Source organism: Eubalaena glacialis, unplaced genomic scaffold, assembly GCF_028564815.1.
Source record: "Eubalaena glacialis isolate mEubGla1 unplaced genomic scaffold, mEubGla1.1.hap2.+ XY H_1, whole genome shotgun sequence".
NCBI classification, from domain to species: Eukaryota; Metazoa; Chordata; class Mammalia; order Artiodactyla; family Balaenidae; genus Eubalaena; species Eubalaena glacialis.
This window is the reverse complement of record NW_026871150.1, coordinates 4523936-4537301: the sequence shown is the minus strand read 5'-3', so window position 1 is coordinate 4537301 and position 13366 is coordinate 4523936.

The window sequence follows — 13366 nt, the reverse complement described above, 5'->3', positions numbered from 1 at the left end:
AGAGGACAGCTCCTACCCCGACCCCCCCCAAATTATCCAACCCCAAGTGCAGATCTGCTGCCTTTGCATGTGGAGGTCAGGGGTGCGCTGACCCAGCTCAGAGCTAGCTGGCCTGACATGGGGGTTGGTGGAGACAGTAGGGGAGGGCAGCCTGCTTCAATGATTGGCAGACCATCCCTCCTCCTTTCCTCTCTGGGTTTCCTGCTCAGAAACACATGTAGATTTCCTCAAAGTGTTGGAGAACTTTCGAGGGGAGGAGAAAAAACAGTGCCATTGACTGTGTGCAATTTTGTGATTCTGTATTTAGCAGACAGGGAGAACAGATCTGAGATGGAATGCCTGTTGCCAGGGACCAAGTCTAAATGTCTCTATGACTTCATTTTAGAGCAGTGGTTTCCCAAACTCTTTTTAAGACAGAAAAACTTAAAAAAGACCTGTTTCACATACTGAGCTGCAGTGTTAAGCGGTGCCCCTGCTGCTTTTGGGGGTTGGCGAGGGTGGTGATCATGAGACTCCCCCGCAGTGGGCCTCCTACTTACCCAGAAGGACTGTAGAACCACAGGGTTCTTGAGACACGAGGTGGAAATCAACGTTTTGGTGTAAAAAGAAGATAGGCCAACTCAACTCCTATATAGAGTTGCATGTATGCATATAAGCATATATACGTATTCCTACAAAGCCATCAATGTTATCCTCACACCCTAAGAGTCAAACTAAAAAAAAAACCCAAACAGACAAGACAAAACAATGGACCGCCATACAAATGCTTAACAACGTGGATTTTAAAAAAGACATAAGCTGTAAATTGAGTGTTAAATCATGAGGAAGCACGGTGAAAGTTCTTGAGAAGACGGTGGCCTGTCTCCCAGCCCATTTAATTCACCCCTTACTGCGGGGAGAGACCCTGGCTTAGTCTCTGCCCGCCTTCTCTCCTGTACAGTGAGGTGCTGGCGGGAGCACGGCAGCCGCAGGAGAGCCCAGGTAAGCTGGCGAGGGTTCCAGCAAACAGCCTTGCGGGGCAAGTCAGTCTGGCCTCCCAGGCGGCAATCTGGAGGCCGTGAGGGAACATGCTAACACATATATATGGAATCTAAAAAAAAAAAAAAAAATCCTGAACAACCTAGCGGCAGGACAGAATAAAGACGCAGATGTAGAGAATGGACTTGAGGACACAGGGAGGGGGAAGGGGAAGCTGGGACGAGGTGAGAGAGTGGCATGGACATATATACACTACCAAATGTAAACTAGATAGCTAGTGGGAAGCAGCCGCATAGCACAGGGAGATCAGCTCGGGGCTTTGTGACCACCTAGAGGGGTGGGTTAGGGAGGGTGGGAGGGAGCCGCAAGAGGGAGGGGATACGGGGGTATATGTATACGTATAGCTGATTCACTTTGTTATACAGCAGAAACTAACACACCATTGTAAAGCAATTATACTGCAATAAAGATGTTAAAAAAAAAAAAAAGAAGAAGAAGTCTGTTTGCTTCTTCCCACGCCCAAGCCCCAGCCTCCCCTCAAAGACCGAGAATTCGTTAAAAAAAACAAATCCAGGAAGTTCCCCAAGGAGCCCTACCGGAGGAACAACAAAAACACCCATTGTAAACAGCAGGTTTGTCTTCTGATGGGTTTTGTTTGCAAATGATAACAATTCCAGGTAATTTTTCATGTCAATCGGAGGAGCAGGTATTAAAAAGAGAGGCGGGGCGAGGGAGGAGAGGGAGGACGAGGGCCAGCGGAGCTCCACGTGCCGCCTGCACTCCCGGGTCTACAAGGAACACCGGCGCAGAGGGCTGGGCGGTGCCTCTCACTCCACCAGGCGAGATGGAATTGCGGCTGCTGGGCCTGTGGCAGACGCAGTTTCTACAGAACAGCAACCCAGAGACAGGGCTGCGTGATAAATGCCTCCCGCTGCCGTGTGCCCCGTTATCTGCGCACGTGCATAACTTAATGGTTCAGGACAGGGGACAGAGGATGCTTAATTTAACGTTTAGCAGGCCCTTGATAGCTGAATAATCGAAGAACTGTCCTACAGCGATTCAGCGAGACGGCTATGATTTCTGCATGTCCTTAAAATTCTTAGGATAAATTTTTTTTTTAAGGAAAAAGAAAACAACAATGCCTGAAAGCAAGCACGGATTCCCCCCACCCTCCCCCCGTTCACCGCTTCCTCCCCGAGGCAAATGGAAGTGTTGTTTTTGACAGTAGTTAGATGTCTGCAGACAGCTGGGAGGGTGGGTTCACGCTCCCCTCCTTCCTTCCTCTCTCCTCTCCCCACAGGATGCCCAGGAATCTCCCCTCTCCCGCTCTGAGTTTGTCTCCTCTTGTTCTTTCTGTTCCCCCAACCATCTGCCCCTCTGTGCTGTGTTTTATGACCCATTTGCCATCCTTCCCCCTCGAGCCCCGGGCCTCTAGCTGAAAGGCAGGTGGGCGAAGGAGGGGGAGGAGCAGATTGCTTAAAATCAACGAACAGCCCAAACTGCTTTCACTAGGAAACACTGTCCATTATTAAACTAATCTGTCATGTTTTCTAATTATGTGTCACCAGGCATCACAGTGGCAGCTGAGGTGACTGCTGGTGAACAGTTTTCCTCCTTGAATCCTGTTTTTTAAAGTAAGAACTGCTAGGAATGATTAGCAATGATCTGAACCTGGTAAGCTTTTCCCCCTTTCCCCAGCCTGTCCGCAATTTTTCTCCCCTACGTTTATAATACTACCAGGATCTTATCACCACCTGCCTCACCAAGCTGCTCCAAACTTGGGACAGCCCTACTTCTGAAGTCTTCAGCTCCACTGAGACCACAGCTTCTCATCATTTCCCGTCATGGTTTTGTGGGTCTGGAATTTGGGCAGGACCCAGCGTGTTGCACGGACTGGGTCATTCAGTGCTCAACTGGTCTGGAGGGTCCTGGTGGGTTTTACTCGCATGCCTGGCCCCTTGATGGAAGGGGCTAGTTGGATGCAGGGCTCAGCTGGCCCCCTGCTCTCTCTGTGTGGTCTCTGCCTCACCACGTGGTCCCTCCAGCAGGGTAGTTGAACTTCTCCTACCGTTCGTTGCCCAAGGCTCCAAGAGAGTATTCCACAGGCCAGAAGTAGAAGCTGCCAGCGTCTAAAGGCCTGACCTGGAAGCTCGCATAGCATCATTTCTACCATATTCTGTTGGACAGTGCAGTCAGGGTCTACCCAAACTCGGTCTACTCCTAACTTGAGCTGTTGAGTGCATCCCAGAAAATTGCACATCCCTACAAAGTGGCCCCTCTGAAAGCAAGTGGGTTCAGATCTCAGTTGGGTCATCAAAGCTGCCTGGTCAGCCTTGTCTTGTGTTTGATTTCTCTCCCTTCTTGTGATAGTTATAAGAAACGTTTACGCCCCCCCTGGAATGCCCAATCTAGCTCTTCCTCTCCCAGGACCTCCTTTGATCTAATTCTTAGCAGGTGGCCTTGCCTTCTGTATCTCAGAGGTATGAACATTCTCTGTCACTTGAACACGTCATCTTCAAACCCCTGTCTCAGAGATGTCCTGCCCTCCTTTCCGATTGACCCTACCACTGTTTGCACCCTTCATTTCCACACTTTTCCTCAAGGTCTGACCAGTGTTACTCATTCCTTCTCTGGGTCCATTCTCTCAGCCTAAAAACATGCTCAGTCTGGTCATGGAAATACTAGTGCTATCAAATGCTTGGACCTTCCTGACAAAGGTTACCAGGGGCTCCTGATCACAGTATCCAATGGTGGAACTAATTTTTAGTCCTTACCTTGCTTGGTTTCTCTGCACAGTTCACCACTCCTTTCCTCTCAAACTTCTTTTTTGGCCATGCTGCGCAGCTTGCAGAACCCTTAGGGATCAAAAGCAGATCAGTGGTGGCCTGGGGGTGGAGGGAGGGAAAGACTGCAAAGGAGCACGAGGAAATTTGTGGGGTGGGGTGGGAATGTTGTGTGTTTTGACTGTGGTGGTGGTTTTTCATGAGTGTAAGTATCTGTCAAAACTCATCCCGTTGCCTGATGGATGCAGTTTACTGTATGTAAATTATACCTCGATAAGGTTGACGCCCCCCCTCCCGCCCAAATCAGATGGGGGAGCGGGGCCAACAGGCCTAGACACATTGGTCTGTCACTAGTAGACAAAGCTGAGTCATGAGTCTGCCTGCCCACCAGACTGTCACTCGGAGCTTGAACCCAAGGCCAACCCGAGCCCTCCCTCCCAAGCCAGCCTCCTTGGGAAAGAGCAAGAGGGGTGTCCCAATAATAGGAGTGGGTGCGCAAGGGAGAAAGGGGAGCATGCAGGGTGCTGGGCTCCAGTCAGTGGCCCTCCAGGGGCTTTTTCTTCTGCTCTTACATAACCGTCCTCAGCGGCCTTTGGGTCAGGCATACCAGACCCATTGTCACCGGAGGGTTAGGTGCAGCATGCGGGATCTTAGTTCCCTGACCAGGGATCAAACCTGTGCCCCCTGCAGTGGAAGCACTGAGTCCTAACCACTGGACGGCCAGGGAACTCCCTCCTCTCAAACTTTTGCTGGTTTCAGAATCATTGTACGGTTTGTTTTTCCTTGACCTCTCCCTTTCTCAAATGTTAATATTCTCCTGAAGTCTGTCCTCGGGTCTTTGCTCATGCTGTCTGCTTTCCCTCCATGGTGCAATTCGTGGGCGTGTCAATTGCTGTCTAGTCTGAAGACCCTCAAACAGATCTAGACCAGATCCCTTTCCTGAGCAACAGGCTTATATATATAGAATTACCCACTAGACATCTTGGCCTGGATGTCCCACAGACAACTCAAACTTACATATCCAAAGTAGGACCTGTCACCGAAAGAAAAGCACAACCTAAACCACAGACCGATTTCTTAGCCTGCTTCATTTTCCTGTTTCGAGCCTTCAATCTGCAATTCTTGTACTCCTTTTCCTTGCTTTTCACATTCACTTAATCACTAACTTGTATTGATTCCCTCTCCTAAGTTTCACTCATCTTGCCTTCATATCGATCCTTATTATCTGGTCAGGATGATGACAAAGAGGTAACTGGCTTCCTTTCTCTTCATCTCCTCTACCGTTATTCTGTTATCCACACAGCCACCAAAGACATGCTTCCAGTCGCAAATTTGAATAAATCATTGCCCTGCTCCTGATCCTTCAATGGCTCCCCATTGTCTAGAAATTAAAGCTCAAACTTGTAGCCTGGCATAGTAAACACTTTCTGCCACCCAGCTTCATCCCTCCATTCCCTTCCTTACACCCTATGCTTCAGCCACATTCCTGTTTTACGTTTTCTTACCTTTGCATTTGATGTTTTGTTCCTGCCTGAAATCCCTCCCTTCCTCTCTCATTAGGCAATTCCTACCTACACTCTAATTCTCCACTTAAGTTTCTGTAAGATATTTTAGATCTTGCTCCCTGAAAACATTTGGCCATGTCTAGAGAAATTCTTAATTGTCACAAGTTGGGCATGATATCAATCAGGGCTGCTGCTAAATGTTCTGTAATATAAAAGACAGCTCCCCACAACAAAGAATTCCCTGGCCTAAAATGTCAGTAGTGCTGAGGTTGAGAAACTGTTTTAGGTCAGTTTTCATTGTGCTACTATTCCTTGATGTTTCTAAGTTTTTCCTGCCTACTGTACTGGCTGTTCTTGAAACTCTTATCAGTCATTTAGACTTTAGAGTGAATGAGGCTTGGTTGGTTTCTTGAATAGATTGATTGGTAAAGAAAAGTAGCTTAAGAAAGAGGATGCAAAGGAAGCGCTACAGTTCTTGCTTGTCTCGCAAGCTTATCCTCTTCTGTTCTCTAGGTTTTCAGATTCTCCCTTTTCTTCTTTATAGTCACAAACACTTCTCAGAACATCTCCAGGCAACCTTTATTTGCCTTAGTTTACTAGGACTTCTAACAGTGAAGCTCAAGAGGAGAAGTGCTACTTACCAGTCTCTTGGCTTCAGGCTCCATTTCCACTCTTCCATGCTCTCCTGTGTATCGTGGTGGGCTAGAAGTCTGACAGCTGCATTTCTAAAATCCCCCTGCCCCATGGCTTCTAGTTACTTTCTACAAATTGGAGGCACTGGTGGGAGATTAGGAGGCATGAGGAAGGAAACAATATTTTATGTGCTTCTCCGGTGCAGCAGAGATGGTAGTGGTGGTAGACAAGTCTAGACTCTAGGCATCCTGCCCAGGCAGTGGGTATTCCAGCAACAAAGCACCTGTAGACTCTGGTTCCAGTAGCAACCATGACTGCTGTGGACAAGTTTAGACTCAACTTTCTGCAGAGAAACCCTGGCTGTTGTCCCAACAACACCAGCATGGAATGTTCTGGCAATGGTGTAGGGATCGTGGACGTTGAGTAACATTTTCCTTTTGTTCCTCCAGTCCTAGGATGGGAACAGCTTCTTGCAATTACTAGCCTGTGGCTAAGTTCACCTGTTCTCTTTTCTCTCTGTAGGATCTTTCCAGATTTCTGTTTCCTGTATTAAATTTCCTGTCTGCAATACCTATAGTGGCTTCTGTTTTCCTGATGAGACATGGAATGGTACAGCACTAGTAAGGCACAATCCCATTCCCAGGAATTTTTCATTTTTCTGTGTTCTTGAGGTTTAGATTAATCACTATAAAATTTTACTTCCTGGAGATTAGGGTGTGAATCCTAGTAAATGGGGTGTTTGAACTCCAATATAAAGAGAAAAATGGTCTCTTGCAGAGGTAAGATGTTAAAAACTTTTCTGATTGAGAAGGGCTTCAAAGCAAGATTCCCCTACCTGACTTCCATAAATCTTTTTTTTTTTAAACATCTTTATTGGAGTATAATTGCTTTACAATGTTGTATTAGTTTCTGCTGTATAACAAAGTGAATCAGCTATACGTATACTTACATCCCCATAGCCCCTCCCTCTCGCGTCTCCCTCCCACCCTCCCTATCCTACCCCTCTAGGTTGTCACAAAGCACCGAGCTGATCTCCCCGTGCCCATAAATCTTTATAGCCTTCTGACATTGAATGAATTGATAGGTTTGATCTAATTTTCTCTTCTCTGAAGTTAAAAGCAAGTCCTGATTTGATTTTATTTTTCTGAGGAAATACATTCCTTGGATACAACAGCTCTGAATACCAACCACAGCAGCACCTGCTTTGACAATCTTGCCCGCTGTATTAGCATGAAATAATTATGCAGGGGCCCGCACAGCCTCATTGCTTCATCCCGTAATCATGTGCCGAGCAGGCATCTTTTCTGAGAAAATACTGAAAACTTCTGATGCCTTCCTTCCTACCATAACTAGGAAACAATTCAAACTACCCTCGCTGTCCGTAGTGAGGTCCTTGGCTCTGCTGTCCCCCACCCCACGCCAAACACTCACATGCTTACCATGCAGGCCGCTTTTCTGTTGTTCAAATACTAAAAGCTTGTACCTGACTTTGGGTTTTTATACTTGCTTCCCAGAAATCCTCTGCCTCTAGATCTTCTCGTGGTTAGCTCTTTACCGTTCAGTTCTCAGAGTTAATACCACTTCTTCGAAGATGGTTTCCTTAATGTACCTGTACAGAGTTGTTCCCCGCTCCAAGTTCTTCTCCACTCCATAATCCTCTTTAATGTTTCGTAGTTCATATTGCTCCATCGGCATCGGAAATTACGTAATTTGTTTACTTGTTGATTATCTGCCTTCTACCAGTAGGATGTAAACTCTCCGAAGACAGGGAGTTTACCTGTTTGCCGTTACGGCTTTATCTCCAGAGTTTAAGGTGTTCTGTGGAAGACAGTAAGTGCCTAACAGACAGTTGCTGAATGACTTGATTACTGTCCTCACTGTGCTTTCTATTCGGTTCAGCAAGTGTTGATGGCGTCTGCACTCTGTGCATGGTACTGTGGTGAGGGGCAGAGGACACGATGCCTCTCAGCTAGTGTTCAGTGTGGTGAGAATGGGGTCTGTCAATAACCACGACCCCCTCCCCAACAAAAACCAGTTGCTACTCAGCACTCACAATATGCCGGGTCCTTGGCTAAGTGTCTCCAGACTTCATCTCATTCAGTCCTCTCAACACTTCATGACGTAGGTATGAATCACCCCATTTTACAGGTGAGAGAACTGAAACCTAGAGGGGTCATAATTACCCTAAATCATGCAGGGAGTACATGAAAAAGCCCCAGACTGAACTTAAGTCGGCCTGAGTCTAAAGCTGTACTTGTTACCACTTTACAACACATGTGTTTTCAAATACCTTACTTTGCTTTTCAGGATACTTGTTATGTAACAGGTAGGATTTGATTCGTTAAATCACCTTCTCAATTTGAAAGAAGTAGATGAGGGAAAGAGAACTTTCCTGTTGTGAGGCAAGGATGTGTGTTAGCTAAAGAATAAGGATTCCTCCAAATGCTGGGTTCTTGCCCTTGACTTTATTGCTAACTCAGATAATTGCTAATTAACATCTGTTACCTCACATAGTTGCCATTTTTTGTGATGAGAACACATGAGATCTACTCTTTTTGCACATTTCAAGTACATAACACACTGTTAACTATAGTCACCATGCTGTACCTTAGATCCCCGGAAAAAGACTAATTACAGGGAGTTACAGACTTAGATGTAAACAGGGATGGAAAAGAGGTTTTATTTGTCCCCTGCCCCCCCTGCTTTCTATTTAAATGTAGACTTTGAAAAAAGTGAGAGGGTCCAGCGTTTACTTTCGTACATAAAGTTAAAGTGCATGCATGAATGAATGAAGCAGGCTACATAGCTGCTTGTGTTACCGCAGGTACGAGCACAAATGAAAACCAAAGAAGTTATTAACAGGACCAGATGCACAGCATATCTCTTTTCTTGGGAGCTCAAAGAACCTTGTGCACAAAAACGCATTTATCTTTGGAATGATCCTTTGAGAGTGGTATCTGGCTAACATATTACCCTCTGGTTTGTTCGGGCCACACTTAGCTTTTTGTTTCTATTCACAGGAGATCCTAGATAGGTCTGAACAAGCCCCTGATGAATGCCAGACCTCATGTACACAAAGATTCTAATAGGAGACAAGTAAACAAACAACAAAGAAAGCATACTTGTTATTGAAGTAAAACTCGGTTATTATCTTTTGAATAAAAAACAATACTTTATTTGTCATATGAACGAAGACCTAATTCAGTTACATTGTTTTCTGAGTCCCTGACCGTGGCATCCCCACTAGACCAAGGTATCTGCCGGGACCCTGCTGTGCAGACCACGTGGCACCTCATCGTCCAGCTGAGGGACAAAGGTTTTGTTATGAGGTCCTGGGTATCCACACACAGGGTTTTCCTTGCTCATTCATCCTATGCCATTTCAGGGCTATGGAATCCTATGGTTTCCAAGTTAACACTTACCCTTTAATCCTTGAAACCTTGGAAGTGGCAGCCACCCTGAAAATCATGTGCTATGTTTAGAGAACTTTTCCGAGGTGACTTGGGAGACCACTGACGTCCCAGCTCTAAAAGGGCTTGTGGCTCTGCCCGCAGCAGTCTGACGTGGTGGGATAAGTGCCGACTGTTTTAGGTGCATTAGGAATGGAGGGCTGGCAGTGTTCAGGGCAGAAGACTTCCTCCCTGCTTCCACAGGCTGTTGGGCTGAGAAGTTAGCCGAGGCTTCCTCAGGGCTGCACTCGTTTCTATTCCTCATGGTCATGGTGGCACGACTGACAGAGATGAAAAAGGAGTGGCTCCCCATTTGTTTCATGAAACGCTCCTGTATTTTCCTCCTCTGTTCTCATCAGAGGCCCGGTGGAGTGTGATGTAAAGCTCCAAAGACAGGCGAATGGGGGCGCAAACCTGCACCTCCCAAAGCAAAGGGGCTGAACTGCAGGCAAGGGCACATGTTCTCACCATCTCACCAGGATGGGATTGGGGTGGGTGGCATAGCCAGAGACCCAGTCCCTGACCCAGTACAGAGGAGAACCTGAAACAGCATGCTGCTTGAAAAGTTAAGGAGTTCTCCTAAATGTCTCTAGATGGAGAGAGACTCTGGAACTGAAAGTGCAGTTGTCCTTGGAAGTCTTTCTATAATCTGGGTAGTTACTCTTTGCTGATCAACGACAGTAAAGCTGATGCCACTTCTTATGATGAAGGAGATTGTCTCCCTCGGGCACAAGGGTCCAAGCATTTTGACTCCTCATTAGAGTGAGCCGTACAGGTTGCTGGTGACAAGCAGTGTCTTGTTTCTCCCTGGAGAACGGGGGGTCAGGAACTCCTTGTCTGAGTTTTCAGGTTTGGCCCACTTAGATGGTTCCAGAAGCCGGGATTTAACATAAGTCGGTAAGGCAGATGGTGGAAGGCCTGGTTTACGGGCATGGCTGTTTTTCAGCCCCAGTGATGGTGGCTTTTTGGGAATGTGAGCCCAGCATTGCCAGACCTTTTGAATTTTTCCAGCAGCAGCTGGAGTGCCAGGTTTTCATGATGGTGGACAACTCAGATTATATATGCACACATACCTTAAGCGCTTTTGAGGGCACATTGCTGACCAGTCCTAGAGTAGCCCCCTTTCCCTGTTTATTGCTCACGTGAAAGAATCTTGTGAGCTTTTGGATGATTGGAGGTAAGCTGAGGTTGCACACACACAGAACGCCCCAAAGGTTCCGTCTGTTCTTCATGTTTATTGTGATGGAATCCAAATGATAGAAGCTTGAGCTTAAAAAGTAGGGCATGATATCTGGTCTAGCTAATCCCTCCACGGTACCATGTGGGAACTTGGGGTCTGAGTGAGATTCAGCAGGACTGCTGCTTATATGGCCTTTCCGTTGAGTAACACAGTATACGGTGCTCCTTGGAGTTGTGTGGTGGGAAGCACACAACTGCACAACCATCCGTGTTGGTTTAGTATCATAGAGGTTCCTTCTGCCAGTGTTGGGTGTTCTATCATGGACATACTTCCTCTTTCCCATAGCCTATGGCCCCTAACCTCGGGGCTAGGTCCTTTTAATGCTTTCCCTTCTCCTGAAGTCCCCACCTCCCTTCTCTTCCCAAGCTGTGGCTTTCCCCAGATTCCTCCATACTTTGACCTACAAAGTTGGGTATAAATCACAGCTGTGCCCTTCCTCCTACCTATTTTCACTTTTGGGTTGGGGTGAGACTTAGAATGCCAAGAATGGTAGAGGAAAGAAAGGAAGTCAAGGTGGCCTTGACACCGGGTGGTGGCTTAAAATATTTTTTCCCCTCTTTTATTTTCTATGGAGATCTGAAAACAATTTAGGCATCTCTACTGTAATATTTAATACTTGGCCACTAAGTCAACTTATGAGACACATCTCCCACATCTGCATAACTTGTAGGTCTTATTTTGCTAAGAGAGCATCTGCATACTTTGTGATTTCAACTTGTATTACAAATTGGCCTGGGCACTACGTATCAGTCAGGGTCCTGGAGAAATCACATGCCATAGCCTAATTGGATAATTTGTAGTGAGTTTGATAAAGGGATTATTTATGTGTGGAGCAGAACCACAGGCAGTTGTGCCACCTGCTGGGGCTAGAAACAGTGGGTTGTTTGTGGGGCTCTGTTAGCACTACCCTCAGTGGAGATACCGACTTGTGGAGCCAGGTTGTATGGAAGTGGCTAATGACAGGAGACTGCCAGCCTGTGGTGGCCCTGCAGAAGGAAAGCCAGAGGGATAAGTGTTCCAGCCTCGTTCTCCTGTCTACTGTCTGTTCTCTCCGTTGGCCAAACCCAACTGGAAGCTTGTCAGTATACATCATACGGGTCGCAGGGTGGAAAGGCTGGAGAGGGGTTCTGGAGAGGCGTATGGAAGCTATCGAGCACAGCATTTTAAAATATCAAGGACTTCCAGATAGAGTAATGAGATGCCAGTTTGATGTGGATTCAGGTGAGTGTAATTCTTAGTTTTAGTTTGAACAGACTAGTATGGAAATGCTATCTCAACAGAAGCATTTGAATAAACACTATTAAAGGAATGAAATACATGACTGAGGGTTAACCGCATGGTTGTTTGTAAAATTCAACAAATATTTATTGAATCCTTACCATGTCCCTAGTGTTGTGGTCATCTTATCTATGAACCATATTGGTATCACTGTAATAAAGGGCAGGATTAATTGATATTTATGTGAGGTTCAGCCAGCGCTGTCTTTCCTTTGTAAACTTGTTTGGATAAGAGATTGTCTATCTGCCCTTCAGGTATTATGTAGAGTGATTCTTCAGTGTCAACCAACTTCTATACTCTTACTATTCTATAGGAGAATGGTTTCTAGGAGCACATAAAGTAATCTTTTAACAGTTCATTTATTAAGGTGCAAGTTTTAATTTATGGAACAAACATTAAAATTGCGCTTAGAGTTACCTCCTTGTAAAATGGGGATTAAATGAGATAATGCATATATCTGACCCTTTGTAAGCTCTTAATGAAGGTGAACTGATTTGGAATAAAAGAGAAACTGCCATCCTCCCTACCCTGAAAATTCAAGGTTTTCATGTTTCCTTATTCTCTTTTAAACCTTATTCTTGTGCCTATGTAATTTGTGCATGTTAGGAGGCTTTTATTAGCAAGTGAAAGAAGCCCAAACTTCAGGTGGCATTAGGAGTGAGGTCATCAGGACATTGTTTGCATTTCTTTGTCTCAAGAGGTCTGCCCTTCTTCAGAAGGCTCCATCCTCAGGCTGGCTTTCTTCAGGGGATATAAAAGGCCCGTCTTGTTTCCGGCTTCACACCTACATACCGGATGTCCTGGTCAGCTTCGGCTGCCAGAACCAAATACCACAACCACGGGAATTTATCTGTCATCATTCTAGAGACTGCAAGTCCAAATCAAGGTGCCAGCAGAGTCAATATCTGGTGAGGGCTCTCTCCTTGGGTGCAGACTGCTGCCTCCTCTTTGTCTTCACATGGCCTTTTCTTGCTGCCTGTGGGTGGCGAGAGAGAGGAAGCAAGCTCTTTGGTGTCTGTTCTTGTAAGGGCACTAATCCCATTAAGGGCACCCCACCCTCATGACCTCCTATAAACCTAATTACCAACTGAAGGCCATATCTTCCAACGTAATCCCATTGGGGGTTAGGGCTTCATGTGAATTTGGGGGTGGGGGATGCAGTTCAGTCCACAGGACTGGACTTGCCAGACAGATCTTCTCCCCCAGCTGTCAAACAAAAGCTCTGTCTTCACTTTGATTGGACTAGACGAAACCAGTCATTGCAGCCAGGGAATGCCACAAACTGATTAGCTGGGTTTTTGCCCACAACTGATAGAATCGTTGTAGCAAAGGGTGGGAGGATGAGATGATTTGGACTGGCTTGTATTGGGGGTGGGGGAAGTTCTGCCCAAGCAGACTATTGGCTGCCACCCAAGGCGGGAAGGGAGGCGTCAGCAGCATACCCTACATTTAACTCATCTGTTCCCCTATTGTTGGAGAGTCAACTTGTTTTCAGTGATT